This window comes from Lissotriton helveticus, chromosome 8 (assembly GCF_964261635.1).
Source record: "Lissotriton helveticus chromosome 8, aLisHel1.1, whole genome shotgun sequence".
Taxonomy (NCBI): domain Eukaryota; kingdom Metazoa; phylum Chordata; class Amphibia; order Caudata; family Salamandridae; genus Lissotriton; species Lissotriton helveticus.
In genome coordinates this window covers 1697461718-1697478346 of record NC_136069.1, presented here as the reverse complement: position 1 = coordinate 1697478346, position 16629 = coordinate 1697461718, and the positions used below count along the sequence as shown (strand labels likewise).

At 52.1% G+C, this 16629-nt stretch overlaps 1 pseudogene; it reads left to right on the top strand.

The window, feature by feature from the left end:
- The first annotated feature begins 445 nt into the window (after positions 1–445).
- On the top strand, positions 446–549 carry LOC144774607 (U5 spliceosomal RNA; annotated as a pseudogene).
- Positions 550–16629: the final 16080 nt, after the last annotated feature.

Below are 16629 nucleotides of genomic sequence, written 5' to 3'. Positions count from 1 at the left end.
AAGAGCCCGAGCTGCCGCCTCCGACCACGGTTCGAGTCCCGGCTGCGGCTCAACGGGCTGTGACTAGCAAATAACCTAAAGACCACGCGGGTAAATAATACATGTCAATAAAGCTGTCCATGTGATATGAGTGTAACGTAATGCTCGTGTAAAGCGTTCTATTACCTAGAACACAATTTGCGCAATGAGAGCAACAAAAGTAAACCTCTGTTCCACTCCCGATGGTTCACATGGGCACCCGTAGGGCTTATTTGCATACCCACAATCCCCTGTTACTTGTTATCCCCTTTTATGTTCTTGAATTGATTTTACCACTTCATAACATTAAAGCTCAATCAAAATGTTTTCACTGGACATGTTTCAAGTATTCATTTAGTTTTGTGCCCCACACTGAGAGTCCAAGGAGTTGTTTTTCCTGCGGTCTCTGCTTCAGTCGTTATAGGTCATACTCTGATTTCACTTCAAACCGAATAAATCTTTCGCCTTTTACTAAAGGTTTCCGTGGAGAGGTTTCATTTATTTCTTGCAAGTTCTATACCTGATAGAGCTGCTCTGTGAAGTGTAAAATAGATGAAAGTGGTCGTTCCAATTAAAATATGGATTTTCTTTGTGAGTGAGAAGTTTAGAGTATAAATAATTCAGGTCATACTGCATCGAAAAATGGTTTGAATTTAAAATTATTTTTAAAGCCCACGTTCGCCAGCGGCTTCATGGCGCTACAACTTACAGAAACAGGGTGAACTGGCCAATGTGAAATAGAGCAGTTCAGGCTGTGGGGGAAGCAAATTAATTAATTAAAGGCTTTAGAAAACAAAAGAGTCTTAAGTTGTTTCCTAAATTGGGAGTAATGAGTCATGGTCCTGAGCTCAAGGGGCAGGGAATTCCAGAGGAGTGGAGCAAGGGTCGCAAATTTCGAACCGCCCCATTTCTTCCTACGGAAGCGCGGGACCGTGAGAAGGGCCTGGGTAGAAGAACGGAGGTCTCTGGTGGGTACATAGGGAGTGATTTCAGAAGAGATGAAGACCGGTGTCGTGCCCAGTCTTGCTTGGAAGGTGATAGAGGCCAGTTTGAACTGGACACGTTCATGAACAGGGAGCCAATGTAAAGATTTAAGGAGGGGAGTGACATGGTGAAATTTTGGTAGTTTGAACACCAGGCGGGCCGCCTGGTTCTGGATCTGTTGCAACCGCCTAAGACTGTATGCAGGTATACTGGCATATAGGGCGTTGCCATAGTCCAGGCGGGAGATGACCATCGCCAAGGTGATCAGTTTAAGGGCATGAAAAGAGAAAAAACGGGACACCTTGCGTATAGTACGCAGTGAAAGAAAGGAAGAGGAAACGACAGAGCTAACCTGGGAGTGAAGAGTAAGTTGAGAATTGAGCTTGATACCTAAAGTTTTAACAGAGGAAGAGGGGACAGGAGGGGAACCAAGGGAAAGGGGCCAAAACAGAGAAGACCAGGGGCTGGATGAACCACCCGTCAACACCAGCTCGGTCTTATCTGGGTTGAGTTTTAGATGGTTGTGGTTCATCCAGTCACGGATGTGGGTCATAATAGATTGAAAATTAGAGATAGAAGACAGAGAGGAGGACAGATCAAAGATTAGTTGGAGGTCGTCAGCATAGTTATATACTGCGACCTCCATCTGCTGTAAAGAAAAGATAAGTGGAGCAATGTAAAGGTTAAACAGGAGGGAAGAAAGAGAAGAGCCCTGGGGGACCCCGCACTGAACTTTCCGGAAATCCGCAGTAAAGTCACCCAGGCGAACAGCCTGGGTGCGGTCCCTCAGGAAGGAGGATAACCAGACCAGAGCAGTACCTCCGATCCCCGCCGCCCTGACACGGGAAAGTAAGATGGTATGGTCGACCGTGTCAAAGGCGGCTGAGAGATCAAGCAGGACCAAGGCCTGGGTCTTGTTGGTATCCATTCCCTCCCTGAGGTTATCAAGGACCGAGAGTACCACGGACTCCGTAGAGTGTGCGGGGCGGAAACCGGCCTGGCGGGGGGCTAAGGCCCCATGCATCTCCACAAAAGTGCTCAAGGTACGAGTAACGTGGCGCTCGAGCACCTTTGCCAAGAATGGCAAAAGGGAGATGGGACGGTAGTTGGCCGGGACCGAGGGGTCCGCACCAGTTTTCAGCGGGGTGGGCACCACACCCTGAGAAAGTGAGCTGTTAAGGAGGTGAAGAGGGGGATCAGAACATGAGGAAAAAATGTGACGGAGGATGTGGGAGGGACAAGGGTCTAGAGGGGAACCGGATTTGACCAAGGGAATAATCGAGGTGAGACATTCCTTAGTCAACAGAGGAAGAACGTCTAGTTGGCCAGTAGGGGGGGGGACACTGAGGGTCCACAAACGTGGGAGAGGGAAGAGGAATGTTGGCCTTGATGATAGAAATTTTCTGGATGAAGAAATTATTTAGGGAGTGACAGAGTTCAGGTGAAGGAGTGGGTTTCAGAGTAGTTCTGTCAGAGAATGCCAGGTTGTTCACAATCGAAAAGATTACTTTCGATTGGTTCTCTGCGGCGAGGATTTTGGAGGAGAAGTAAGCTGTTTTTGCCCCTAAGATGGCCTGCTTGTACTGGGCCAGTATATTAATAAACTCCAGTCTCAATAGGGGGCAATAGTTTCTCCTCCAGGCCCGCTCAGCTCTGCGTACAGCTAGCTTAGTAGACTTGAGGTCCTCATTGAACCACAGGTTGGCATCCTTCTCCCGCTTGGTCGTAACCCGCTTGAGTGGGGCAATCGAGTCGCAACCAGAGGTAAGCCACTGGTTGATGGAAGCGGCTTGGGAGAGAGTAGATAACCCCTGTAGTGAAGGGTAGGAGGCAGTAAGTAAGTCGGAGAGGTTGCCTGGGTCTACTCGTCCCCAGGACCGGACCCAAACGTTTTTAGGAAGTGAGGGTTTAGCTGGGGAGTATATGGGAAGAGCAAAGGAGATTGAATAATGATCTGACCAAGTACAGGGTGTAATAGAAACAGAGTTTACAGGACAATTCAGGGACCAAATCTGGTCAAGCACATGTCCTTTAGCATGGGTGGGGGAGTGGATGTGGGGTATAAAATTAAAAGATCAGAGGGTTTCTGAAAATTCCTTAGAGGAAGAACACTCTGCAGGGTCTGACGGCCAAAAATTGAAGTCACCCAAGAGCAGGATGGAAGTATTATTAATAGCGATTGTAGCTAATACTTCTAGGAACGTAGGCAGAAACAATAAAGGTGATTGAGGGGGGCGGTAAATAAGTAAGCAGGTAAGAGGAGGGGAGATGGAAGTGGTACGAATGGCCAGGTACTCGGTCGTAGCAATATCGGGCAGAGGGAGAATTTGAAAAGGCAAGTCTGCTCGGGCAATGAGCGCTACCCCTCCCCCCGCCCTGCCGTTAAGGCGGTCCGAGCGTAGGGCGTAGTATGGGGCTGGTAAGGTGGCCAAAAGAGCGGGGAGGGAATCATCACGAAACCAAGTTTCGGTGAGAAACAGCAAGTCTGGGGCATGAAGGTCCAACAGCACCGACAGCTCATGCGAATGAGCCACGGCGGACCGGGTATTAAGATAGTAAGCTTTGAGAGTTTTAATGGGTACAGGATTGATGGTACCCCTCAGAAGATTAGTGGGAACGTGGTCAGGAGGAGGGAGAACATGAGAGGGTGATAAGCCGAATAAGGAAATACGAGAACGGATGGCAGTAGGTAAAGACCAAGGGCCTTGAAGGCTTAAGAGGTCTGCCGAGGAGTAGGTCAGCAAATGGGCAGAGTGATGTGCCCCTAGCCCCGGCCGGCCGCGGACGGGCGCAGACAGGCTTGACTTGTGCGCGACTTCGGCGCGAAGTCGGCGCTCCCGCTGCGCTCGTCCGCTGCGCTTGCTCCAGGGTGTCATATATATCTGGTAGCCGTGACCCACTAGACCGCTAACCTGCACGGTGGAGAGGCAGGTAGGAAGTGTCGCTCGTAGGCTGACCCTCCGCTCAAACGGCACACAGCCGGGGCGGACCGGGGTCAAGAGCGAGAAAGATAGAGGTAGGTTCCCCAAATACAAAATTTAAATCAGGCACAATGCTCTCATTCAGCATAAAAACATTTAAGATTTAGCCAGCATAAATGCACACACGAGCGCGCAGCGCTGTAATCAAAATGAAGGCTTTTAAAAATATACCAAGTGCGCAGCACCGCTATCAGTCAGCAGGGCTGAGCAATTTAAAATTCAAAGCGCTGGGATCAAAGATCAGAGTAGCGTGGGAGCGCGCGAGTAGCCTGCTACCACTGTGATCTGTAAAAGTTGTCTGGCCGTGGGGAAAACAGGAACCAACATATACCTGGAGTACTGCAGCCACTAGACCGCTAACCTGCACGGTGGAGAGGCAGGGCGGAAGTGGAGCAGGACCAGGTAGGAAGTGTCGCTCGTAGGCTGACCCTCCGCTCAAACGGCACACAGCCGGGGCGGACCGGGGTCAAGAGCGAGAAAGATAGAGGTAGGTTCCCCAAATACAAAATTTAAATCAGGCACAATGCTCTCATTCAGCATAAAAACATTTAAGATTTAGCCAGCATAAATGCACACACGAGCGCGCAGCGCTGTAATCAAAATGAAGGCTTTTAAAAATATACCAAGTGCGCAGCACCGCTATCAGTCAGCAGGGCTGAGCAATTTAAAATTCAAAGCGCTGGGATCAAAGATCAGAGTAGCGTGGGAGCGCGCGAGTAGCCTGCTACCACTGTGATCTGTAAAAGTTGTCTGGCCGTGGAGAAAATTAAAACGCATCTACAATGAAAAAAAACATGGCACCTCGTGTGGTGATTGAAGAGGAGATTTTGCAATTTTTGGACGACCTGCGTCAATCCGCGGCTCTGGAGCGTGGTCGACAGTAGATAAGGAGCGGCCATCACGCGAAATTTTAGGATTATTGTCGGTATTCTAATGTGTCCGTGTGGGTTTAATTTACTTCACTTCTTCCAATGTTGTAGTAAGATTTAGACATTTGCCGCGCCAGTGCTTGTTTTTCACTGAGCGAGGCCAGGAAAGCACTTCCTGCAATGTGCCAGACACTGACCGGATATCCGGCTGCCCATAATGCATTGTACAGAAGAGAAACGCTTCACATCTAACTGAACAAATTACACTATTAATTCCTTTATTTCTATTACTGTTAACTTTAAACATCCTCCTGCATTCATCCCCAGAAACTCCATAAAGATAGGCGCTCTAATATTCATAGGAGACAAAATAGAGTAAGTGCTCATTTGGAACAACGGAGTCTGATTTGACCCACTCTTAAAGGTGATCGCGTTTCTCTGATTCATGGCATCTCGTGTGGCCATCTGCCAAATAATAGGATTAACATTGTTGACTTTCAAATGTCTTGAGAGTTAAAGTTACTTGGCTATCTCTTCTAATTTTTTTTAAATATTTGGCGGCATATTATGCTAACACCAGTTAGAGACAGCTATTAGGAGATTATCACTAATGCCATGCAAAGTGGGCGTGCCAAGATATCGCGGACTTTTCAGCGATATTCATGCATTGCGGCCGTTTTTTATCGCATTTGCGATAAACGTTTATCTGCGGTAAAAATCGCCCCAGCTCAGCGGTAACATTTTGTCTCTAACCAAGCAATAGAGATAATTATCGCTATTGCTTGGTAATATGCCCCCTGGTTTTCTGAAAATTTCTTAAGACTTTACCAGCTCTCTGCCCCAAAAGGAATGAAAACACATTCTGGGGCATCTCTGCAAATCAACAGGGATGCGACACGCAATTCCCTTTCTGCGCCACTACCAATGCGTCGCATTTACAATGCGGCACATGGATAGGGCGCTGCGTGTCGCATCCTGTGGCGTAAGGGCGGCGCATTGCTGGGGTCGTGTCGCAAGCGCAACGCGGCTTCAGCAATGCTCGGAGGCGCCCTATGCCTAACATACAGCGTCACTGGGTTTTGACGAAGCGTGGGACAGATTTACAAGCCCCTTGCGCCTCTTTAACGCCGCCGTCGCGTCACTTTTGTGATGCAGCAGCGGCTAAAACCCCAGCGCCATGCTTCCGGGTATTTACAACGTGACGCATCTGGGAGATGTGTCACGGAGATGCGTCACGTTATAAAGCCCTGCGCCACATGTAAGCGTTCTGCCGCGAGGGGGGGGGGCCTTCCGGTGCAGGAACGCCTCCTAAAAGTGGCTGAGTGAAATCAAGATTTCACTCAGTCACTTTTACGGCCATGCTGCGTCAAAACCCTCCGCCTCCTTGAAGCAGGCGTAAGGATTGACGCAGCATGTTACAGAAAGGGCACCTGAGCCTTGCTGGAGCTGCGTTGCGCTTGCGACGCAACTCCAGCAATGCGCCAAATTTCCACCAGGGATGCGTCACGCATCTGCCCATCCGAGCGCCACGGTGCGCCGCATTGTAAATGCGGCGCATCAGTGGTGGCGCATGGGTGGGCAGATGCCTCACAACTCTTCTGGTGCATCTCTTCTGATTAGCAGAGATCCGCCAGAAGTCGTAAATCTGCCCCCATGTACCTAAAAGTGACTCAGAGAAATCTAGTAGATTTCACTGTGTCACTTTTACGAGGCCCACCCTGCCCCGGGACACCTACATGAAACCTAAAACAGGTTTCATGTGGCTCAGGGCTGTACAACGTGACGCATCTCCCTAGATGTGTCACTTTGTAAATAAGGCACAGCGTGGTGTATGGTTTATGCCGCCGCTGCGTCACAGAAGTGACGCAACAGCAGCGTAAATGTGGCGCATGGGGCTTGTAAATCTGCCCCTCAATGCCTTGTAAAGGGCAGTAAGCTCGCTATAAACATATCTCATGATGTCTCAAAACACTGTTTTCACTTAGAAAACTGTATGGTTGAAAAAGAATAAGGAAGTGTCAGAATATGAAGGGAAACACTTCCCAATGTCTTCTTTACTTTCCGCAGGTTTCAGTCAGTTGCTTCCTCTCCACTCAAATTTTTGGCTCTCCTGGAGAAGTGTTGATGGAGCAAGGTCTGGTAAGAAAGAGACTTGCTCAGAAGCAATCCATTCGTTTTTAAAAAAAAAACATATTTTATTGTAAGATTGCACAAAAGTTGCAGGGCTCTGAACCCCAGAGGCCACTGCAGTATCAATTTATACAATTACAAGACAGCATCTGACTTTCTTTTACATCAAACAATGCAACCAAAATACGTGACTTAGAGTATCTGATTTAAAGCCCCCCTCCCCAACTAACCCCCCCCCCTCCCGAGTTGCGCAAAGTCCACTGAGCCCAGTTTTTATGCATAAGCAATCAGGCTAGAAAAAACAGTAAAGGAAAAAGAAGAACGACAATAGAAAATCCCAGGCTTGGTACACACACACCCCAGGCTATCCCTCAACCCCTCCTGATCTGTCAGACCCGCTCCAGCCCTCATTCCACTGGAAGATCGTCCACAACATTTGGAGGCTCCAGTCACAAACCCCTATAGTCGCCCACCGCTTCCATATTTTGTAATGCTTACGCGGACATCTCGGGCAACAAGGATTGGCTGTTCCAGCCCCATGGAGAAATCAAGTCCATTTTTCCAGGCTGCCAACGAGGGCGCCAGTGTATCCTTCCACATCCTCGCTATATCACGTTTCTCCAATGTGAGGCCCAGCATCATGAGGTGCCGTTTAGAAACATTGCCCCCAATCCCTTCCATCACATGCAGTAGGGCGAATTGTGGCATGCGTGGAAGTGACCACCCCAGGATCTCCGATAAACAGGAGAATACCGCCCTTCAGAATCGATCGATTGATAGGCATTGCCAGACGGTGTGCAATAATGTGCCCTCCTCCCCACCACACCGGAGGGAGGCAATCAAACCTGCCCGTCGTAGTCACAACTGAGTAAAGTAGACCCGATGTAGGTATTTAAATTGTATGGGCCGAAGCCCTATTGCTATGGCTGCTCCTCGGGGGACGGCTAAGGCCTCCTTCCAGTCCCCCTCGAGCGTAACCACATCCTCTTCCCATACCCCCCGAAGCTTCTCAAGCATAGGCGCGCAGTGGATGACCAGGGACTGATATATCTGTGAGATCTTCTTGGTTTCCATTCCCCCATAAAAACCTTTGCCTCCAACAGACTAAACTCGGGTAGCGAGTCAAGGCCCTGTAGGCTAGGGGAAAGCGCATGGCGGAACTGAAGGTACCAAAAAAAATGGGACTGGGCCATGCAAAATTCCTCCTGTATGTCCCGGAAGGACTTAAGGGACCCATCTCACAATACATCCCCCAGGGTGGAGATGCCGGTGGCATCCCATACCCTAAAGCCCTGCAAGGCTGCCAGCTCCAGCAGGCGCCTGTTGTGACACAAGGGAGTCTCTCCAGTAAGGGTAGTCCACCACCCCTTTCACTTCAATGACTGCCGCTAAACTTGAAAGACAACCTTTGTCACCTGTGGTAATGTACCGCGCAGCGTCGCGGCATAGAGAATTGTGTGAAGGGTGTGAGACCCCATAAGGTGTCGCTCCAGCGCATAGGCCGGGTCCTCCCTGTCCCCATACCAGCACTCATTTAGAACTAATAGATGCGAGGCCTAGTAGTATGAAAGAATATCAGATGTCGCCAGCCCACCACAGTAGGTGGAGAGAAAGCAAGTGCGCAACGCTACTACCCACACCGCCCACACGGAATTTACCAGCCTAAACCATTAGGGCGCGATTGGGTACGGGTGATTCTGCAGCTGGTACAGCAAGTGGGGGAGGACCACCATCTTGAAGATCGCTGACCTGCCATATATTGCTAAGGGCATACGTGACCAGGTCTTAATATCCATGTGAACGCGCTCCCAAACCGGCTCCAAGTTCCGCTCCCAAGATATGGCTGGCACATCCGACAGGAAGACACCCAGATATCTGAGACCTCCCACTGCCACCTGCAACGCCAACGTCCACGTGCCCGTATTCACCTGAGCTCCTACGACCCACAACTTGGACTTGCAGAGATTAATGTGCAGCCCGGTCGTTTCCCCGAATATTTGCATGATCTCAAGGATCCATGGGCCCGATCTATCTAAAGCAGTTAGGAAAAAAATTAACATCATCTGCTTACAATGCGATCCTATCGGAGAGACCTGGAGCCCACTAAAACCCCCTTAGCTGCGCATCGATGCGCACCCAGGCCGCAAATGGCTCCATGACTAGGGCGACTAAATATGGCGACAGGGGGCACCCCTGTCTGGTGCCTCGTATAATAGGAACGCTGGACGAGCCCGCTCCCGCCACAAGCACCGACGCTGTCAGATCAGTGTAAAGAAGCATCAGATATGACATAAAACGTGGGCCGAAGTTAAGACGACATAGAAGGGCAAACAGGTAAACCCAACTCAGGGAGTTGAAAGCCCTGTCCATGTCCGCCAGCAGGAGTGCAGTCGGCTCCCCCATTCGCCAAACCGCCTCCACTGCCACGTGTGCCCGCCATGTGTTGTGTCGCGTCACCATCTGGGGCATGAAACTGGCCTGGTCCGGGTGTACTAAGGCCAATATGTGCGGCAGAAGGCGGTTAGCCAGCTCTTTGGCCAAGACTTTGACCTCCACTTTAAGAAGAGAGGTGGGACGGTAAGAGGCGTGCTGCTCCGGGGGCCAACCGGGCTTGTGGAACACCACCACGTCTGCATATTTCCAATCCGGGGGGAGCCGGCCGGCTTCCCTGGCCTCCTCCAACGCCGCCCGGTAATAAGAGGCTAACTGTACGTTATACCGGCGAAAGAACTCATTGGGGAACCTGTTGGTTCCAGGCGCCTTCCCAGAGTTAAGCTCTCCCAGGGCCCTGCTCAGCTCCTCATCTGATAGGGGGAGCTTCAATTGTTGGCGCGTCTCATCGGACAACGCTTTGGGCGGGAGATTCGCAATAAATTTGTCGACTGTAGCCTCCAGCAGGCATTTCTGAGGGGCATATAGGTCCGCATAGTAGACGGCAAAGCTCTCTGCTATGACCTTAGGATCCATCAACGGTACCCCACCCTCATCCAGAACCCCCGGAAGGGCCAGGTGATGTAAGGCACCCTGGCAGAGCCTATGAAGCATCTTACTCGACTTGTCGCCTAATTGATAGATTCTACTACGCCATACCTGTCATGCCTCGTCCATTAGTTGCGAGGCATAGGACTGTTGTGCCAGAAGTAATTGTCGCATGGCCGGCCCCTCATCCTCCTCCCGGCACTGACGCTCCAGAGCTTCCACCTCCACCTCAGCCCAAACCAATTCTCATGGGCCTCCACACACCATGCTATGTCCACGCCACGTAGTGTGGGCTTTAGCGCCTCCCAAAGTGTCACGGCGCTGGAGACCGACCCCACTTTGGCGGTGAGGTAGTTCGCGACAGCCTCCCTCTTGTGCCTCTCGTATTCACCATTCTGCAAGTTCTATATAGCTAGGCGCCATTGAAATGGCTGCCGCCCCCTGCCCATCTGCAGCTCAACAGCCACCGGAGAGTGATCTTCCAACCCCCAGGGGAGGATCTCAGCGGAGACCATATTTGCAACCATCGCCCGGGGAACGAATACACAGTCGATCCTAGAGAATGACTTATGAACTGCCGAGAGGTACGTAAACTCCCTCCTGTCCCCGTGAGTGTGCCGCCAGGTGTCCACCCAATCAAGGCTTGTAACCAAAGAGTGTAGTTTCGTGGGCTGAGTGCCACCCTGGCCTGCACTAGGCCTGCTCCTGTCCCTACCCACATCCTGCACATCATTCCAGTCTCCACCCACCACAGAGGCCACGTCCGGCATGTCATCCCACAAGGTAAGTAGCCGCTCTACCAAGGACCACTGTAACGTGGGGGTCATATACACAGCCCAACACTATAGGATCGTACCCGATCGTGCCTCGGAGAAAAAGGTATCCCACCTGCGTATCCAGCCATTGCTGCTCATGTACGTATGGGACGCTGCGGTGTATTAAAATCGCTACTCCCCTGAAACCCTGTGTGAATTCAGCATGAAAGACCTGCTGAAAGCCCAAACGCTGCAGACACAGGACTTTGTACCCCATCGAATGAGTTTCTTGTAAGAAAAGGATGTCAGCTCTGGCCCGCTTAGCCTGGCGCAGGACAGCCCCACGCTTATTTTTGTCCAGGACCCCGCACACATTCCAGCTGACAATGTGGAGGGTACCCGGGGACACCTGCCCAACTACAGTCCCACTAGCCATCGAGCAGCATACAGTGACATAACACGGAAAAGGGGCCCAACGGTGTGTGTGTGTGTGTGTCTAAACTTACCCAGAGAGATGGCGCAACTCATACCCCAATCAAACACCCTCCCCATAACAAACCCCCCACCCCATACCTCAAAAACACTGAAGTACCTGTCGCGCCAATGGATCCCCAACTGACAGCCCATGTCATCCGGGCCCATCCCCCACAAGTGCTGGAAATGTGGGGATTCAGCCCCTCTAAGGGCTCCCTCCATACTGCTTAAATCAAACATGCTCACAATCCTATTAGAGGAACATCCCGGCACCACCCACCCCACAGCGGTTAAGGGTCCAGTGTCCGAGGCTGGGAAGCTGGATCTCCCCGAGAGGAGGCACGACAGGACAAAGAACGCCTCTGGGACCGAGATATTCTGTGCCCCCTCCAGCGCTGTGCATATGAACTTTTCAACAGTCAGTGAAGAATCAGAATGCAACAATGGTGGGCGGAGCCGGGAGCCGAGCGGACGTGGATTGTCTCGGCTCCCGGGTCACGAGCTGCTCAACCCCGGCTCTGGGCTGCTACGGCCCTTCTTCTGTGCGCACCTTTTCTCCACATGTGAAGCGGAGCGAGTGGGGCTTCTGCAGAGCATCGGCGATTGCCCCTAGATAGGCGGACAGGTCCGATCTCCGGATGAGTGTGAGGAGAGGACGGTGGCGCTCAAGATGGCGGCCGGCACCTCGCCTTCGACTCCGCCGACTGCGGCCGCCGTTGGGAGGTAGGATTGAGACCTGCGCTCCCCCGGCCTGGCCAGACTCTCGCTGACTGTAGCGGCGGCTGCTGATGGGAGATGGCACCATCTAGCCCTACCGGGACCGCGACACTCACCGGGGGAATCATCCCAGCGCCTGCCTGACTCCAAGATGGCAGCTGGCGGCGACTTTAGAATGTCGATCGCCGCTTCCTCTGGCTCACCCCAGCCTCTCCCCGGCCTCTGGTCTAGCCCCGATTTCTCCGCCTGATTCCAGGCTGTCCCCCAGGGTGGGTCCTTGCTCCATCAACTCTGCCGACTGGACCCAGCAATACTTGCCTCCAGCCCCGAACAGCGTTGCGGTAAAGCAACTTCCGAGGGGGGGCCCTGCTCGAGGGGGCCCTGGCCCTCGCGCCCCGCAGCGCCAGCGACTACTTCTGCTGGGCACAGGTCTCCCGAGCCGATCCACCACCTTCTGCTGCCTGTGGCTGTGTCCGGTACGCTGTGAGGACAGTGCCTCTGGTGAACTCTGATGATCGCAAGCTCTCCAAGATGGCGATGCGACTGCAGCTGGCCTCCATCTCCCCCCTGGGTTCCCACCTTCTCTCCGGGACTTCTCGACTTGCGTGCTATCCTGAATGACACTTTGCTGCGGTTTTTCGGACAGTTTTCGCTGGACTCTAGCCCTTCCCTCCATACCTTGCATCCCACCCACCATTCCTCTATGCTGTGACTGCATCTTTGACCTATTGCAATAATGCTAAGCTTTGGTATTCGCTGAAGTCCTTACACCATATACCACCCCTATGCGTCTCTTAGAGTTTAACCAGTCATATCCCTTCCTATATGTATGTAGTTGACTCTTATCACTAGTGTTTGCAGTGGACCTTTATACTCTCTACCACTCCTATGTGACCCTTAGAGTATTTCCAGTCATATCCCTCCTGTGTAGATAGAAGATAACTCTAATGACTAGTATCCTATGTGATTTTTAGATTGTATCCATGTGTATCCCCTCCCTGTGTTTAGAGATATAGCTTTAATGACTAGTCGCCTGTGTGACTGTTGGAGTATAGCCAGGTGTATCCCTTCCCTCGTGTGAAGAGATAACCCTATTCACTAGAACAAAAAGAAATGTGTTCCTTATGTAACGTAACTGATTCTATGTAAAGTGCTTTGATAACATGTAACGGAACTGGTGCTATGTAAAGCGCTCTGATAACCTAATCGGTTCAAGTTCGCGCTATATAAAACTCTAAAAATAAATAAATAAATAAATAAATAAACCCGGGCGGTGTCTGCACCCTCACCCGCACGGTTTCATATGTCCACTTGAACACCTCCTCCGGGATGTCGAAGAAATGGGTGCAAGATTGGTACACCACCCGCAGGCGAGCCGGGAACAATAAGGCGTGCTGGAGCTTGAGGTCCCTCAGCCTGGCTTTCGCTGCCATAAACGATTGGCGTTGCTGTTGAACAAGTCGCGTATAATCCTGGAACACCAGGATACGATGGTTATCGTAGAGCAAAGAGGCCTCATTTATGAGGCCGTGCGTCACTTTTACGCCGCTGGTGCATCACTTTTTGTGATGCACCAGTGGCGTAAAAAATGCGCCTTGTTGCGCCATATTTACAAAGTGACGCATCTAAGTAGATGCGTCACTTTGTAAACCCCTGCGCCACATTATACCTGCACCAAGTATAATGTATCCAAGGAGGGAGTATTGACGCAAGGAAGGGTCGTAGAAGTGACGCAGTGAAATCTATAAGATATCACTGCGCCATTTCTTGCCCGCTAATGTGTCAAAATCTTACGCCTGCCTCATGGCAGGCGTAGGACTGACGCAGGCCCTTTCACATAGGACTTGCCCATGTGAAAGGACACATTGCATGAGTTGCGTCAGTTTTGTGACACACTCCAACAATGCGTCACTTTTGCGCCTACAGATACGTCAGAAATACTGACGTATCTGTAACTCCTTGCGACATGATGCATCATATTATAAATATGATGCATCAATCATGACGCAAGGAGTGCGCACTGAGAAGTGACGCATCGCTGCTTTCACGCAGCGATGCGTCACTTTTCATAAATGAGGCCCAAGGTTCTTTGGCACGGGCCTGTTTCAGGACGGCATCGCGGTCAAGATAGTTCAAGAAACACGCAATCACTGGTCGTGAACGAGCCCCCACCGCCGGCTTGTGGGCGAGCGCTCTCAGGGCCCGCTCCACAACGAAGCAGCGGGACAGGACATCCGGGGCACCCAGCCCTCCAGCCATTGTGTAAGGAAACGTTCCATATTCCCAGTCTCACAACCCTCCGGGAATCCGACGAAGCGCAGGTTGTTCCGCCGGGCCCATCCTTCAGCATCCTCAACCCGAAGCGCCAAGCCCTTCTGGGGATTTTCCAAGCTCGCTACCTTCTGCTTGAGGACTGTAACATCATCTTCCACCCCTGATATGCAAGTCTCCCCCTCCGTGATGCGAGCCACTTCATTCCGTAGGTCATGCCGTAGTGACATAAAATCCGAGCCCACCGCACCAATTTTGGCATCTAGCATGTCTCTGGAGTGGGTGATTGCCGCCATCAGAGCCGCATTGTCCGGTACAATCTCCTGGGGGTCCCAGTGGCTCCCCATCGATCCCGGGCCGGTAAATTGTCGATGGGCCCATGTTTTGTGGCTCCACCGCCGCCCTTATCTCTCGTCATGGTGGTCCTCAACGGGATCCTCGTGGGCCCGAGCCTATCTATGCTAGGCACCGACGAAAGTACCCCCTCAGCACAGGCAGGAACACAGCAAGCCGGTCAGGCTCACAATCGAACCGCAATGGATGGAAGGCACCCCCGATCCGGGGCCCGCAATCCACCATTATAGGCCTCAGTCTGCGAGGGCCCCCCTCATGCAGCATAGACCTGGGAAGCCTGCCCGCCGATGTCGCAAAGCACCAAAGCGGCAAGGCCCCGCTGGTGAAGCCGTCCCCAGGGCCCCACTCTGCCCACTCGACCGCCGGTGTCAGCCCTCCAGGGATGAAAATGTTGGCACAGAGCTCTCTCCCCACGCTCCCCCTCAGCACGACCCGGCATGGCCATGGATCATGGGCCCTGTCGCCACAGTCAAATCAGGGGACCTCCATCAATTCAGGCCCACCAGCTAGCGTCTGTGCCCGGGATCCGCACAGCGGAAAAGATCCAAAAAGATCCAACGTCTACACCGTGCGGCTGTGCTGCCCCTCCGGGCCCCTCTCCTATCACCGGCCCGTCGCAGGGTACCCCTCTGGGGCACGCACCAGGCCAGGCCAACCTCCACACAGGCCCAGGAAACCACCCATGCGGGAGCACCGCAGGGCCCACTCAATGGCTCCACCGCAGGTCCCAGGAGGGGGTGGAGGGGGTCAAGGAAAGACCAGTAAGTGAGTTTGAGGCCTCCCGAGCCCCCCCACGTGTCCCGACCCAGCCTCTGGTCCCCAGCTGGTCTCCCACTCTCGCTGCTGTCGCCGCCGCTCCGAAATGGCCGAACACCCGGGAGGAGGGCACTCCCGCGCCCGGGGCCCCAGAATCAGGCCTGTCTCCTAGGCGCGCCCGGGCTGTGGCCAAACCTCCCCGCGGGCCGGGGCGCCCCATCCTCCCGACTCCTCACCAGAAATCGCCACCTGGACCCTGGGGCTGATCCGCCCGCGAAGACCTCCGCCACCACTGAGCAATCGAGACGATTGGAGACGCTGTACTTCTTGTTTCTTTGCTGGGGCATTCAGGAGCTTTTCTCTGTGTGGGTCAAGAAGCTATGTTCTCCTCTGCATCCATACTCCTATCTCCTTGAAGTTCTTTTTGGTTTTTGAGGCCAGCTTCGGCGGCTGCTAGGAATTTTACCATCCGGCAGCTCAGTTGGATGTTGTCGCCGCAAAAGCATGCCAGCACCGCTTGCCTGCAAGACCATATCCGTTTTCTGTTGAAGAACGGTCTCAGGAGGGCCCGTCGTTCTTGTAGTAGTACCCTACAAATAGTTATCAGATGCACTATGTTTTCTTCACCATCACCACAAAGACGACACTTTGCTGGTGTCTGAGCCCGTAGCCAAGGCGGTAGATGATTTGCCAAGGGCAGTAGCCCTAGGCGCAATTTCAAAAATGTCTCTTTAGTTTTATTTGAGAAGCCAGTCTGGAGGTATCCTTGGGGCAAGGGTTTAGTGTAGGATTGTACCGTAAGCCAGCCATGTGCACACTCTCCCAGGGATGCTTTATCCTGCCAGAGTGATTCTTTCCTGACAGTCTCCTACTTTTTTTAAGCCTGCCGGGGCCCCTGGGACTTCCCAAAGCTGTCGTAGTCGCAGCTGGTTGATGGCGGCCTCCAAATAAAGCCTTGCTGGGCAAGTTTCTTTGGTTTGTAGCTTCTTCCACAGTAGAGCATTTAGCGTTTTCGGTTCTCCCCTGCTTATTTTCTGCCAGCTTTTAATATATGATCCTTTGCATACCAGCTCTTCTCTTGGGAGCCCGAATTCAAGTCTCATCTGTGCGTGAGATGTGTAACTTTGCAAGCCAAAGATCGCGCGCAGTGCTCTTGCTACGGTGCCATCAACTGTAGCAGCGTCCCTCAGTCTCACAGCTTCAATGCCATAAGTAATGGCTGGAATTAGTTTTGCTTGGCTCACCTTAATAAGAGGAAAGAGGCTTTGACAAATGTTCTTGTTTTTTAAGTTTCTTAAAGCTATTGCAGTCATTGGACCTCTCTTTTTTATGGTATCGCAT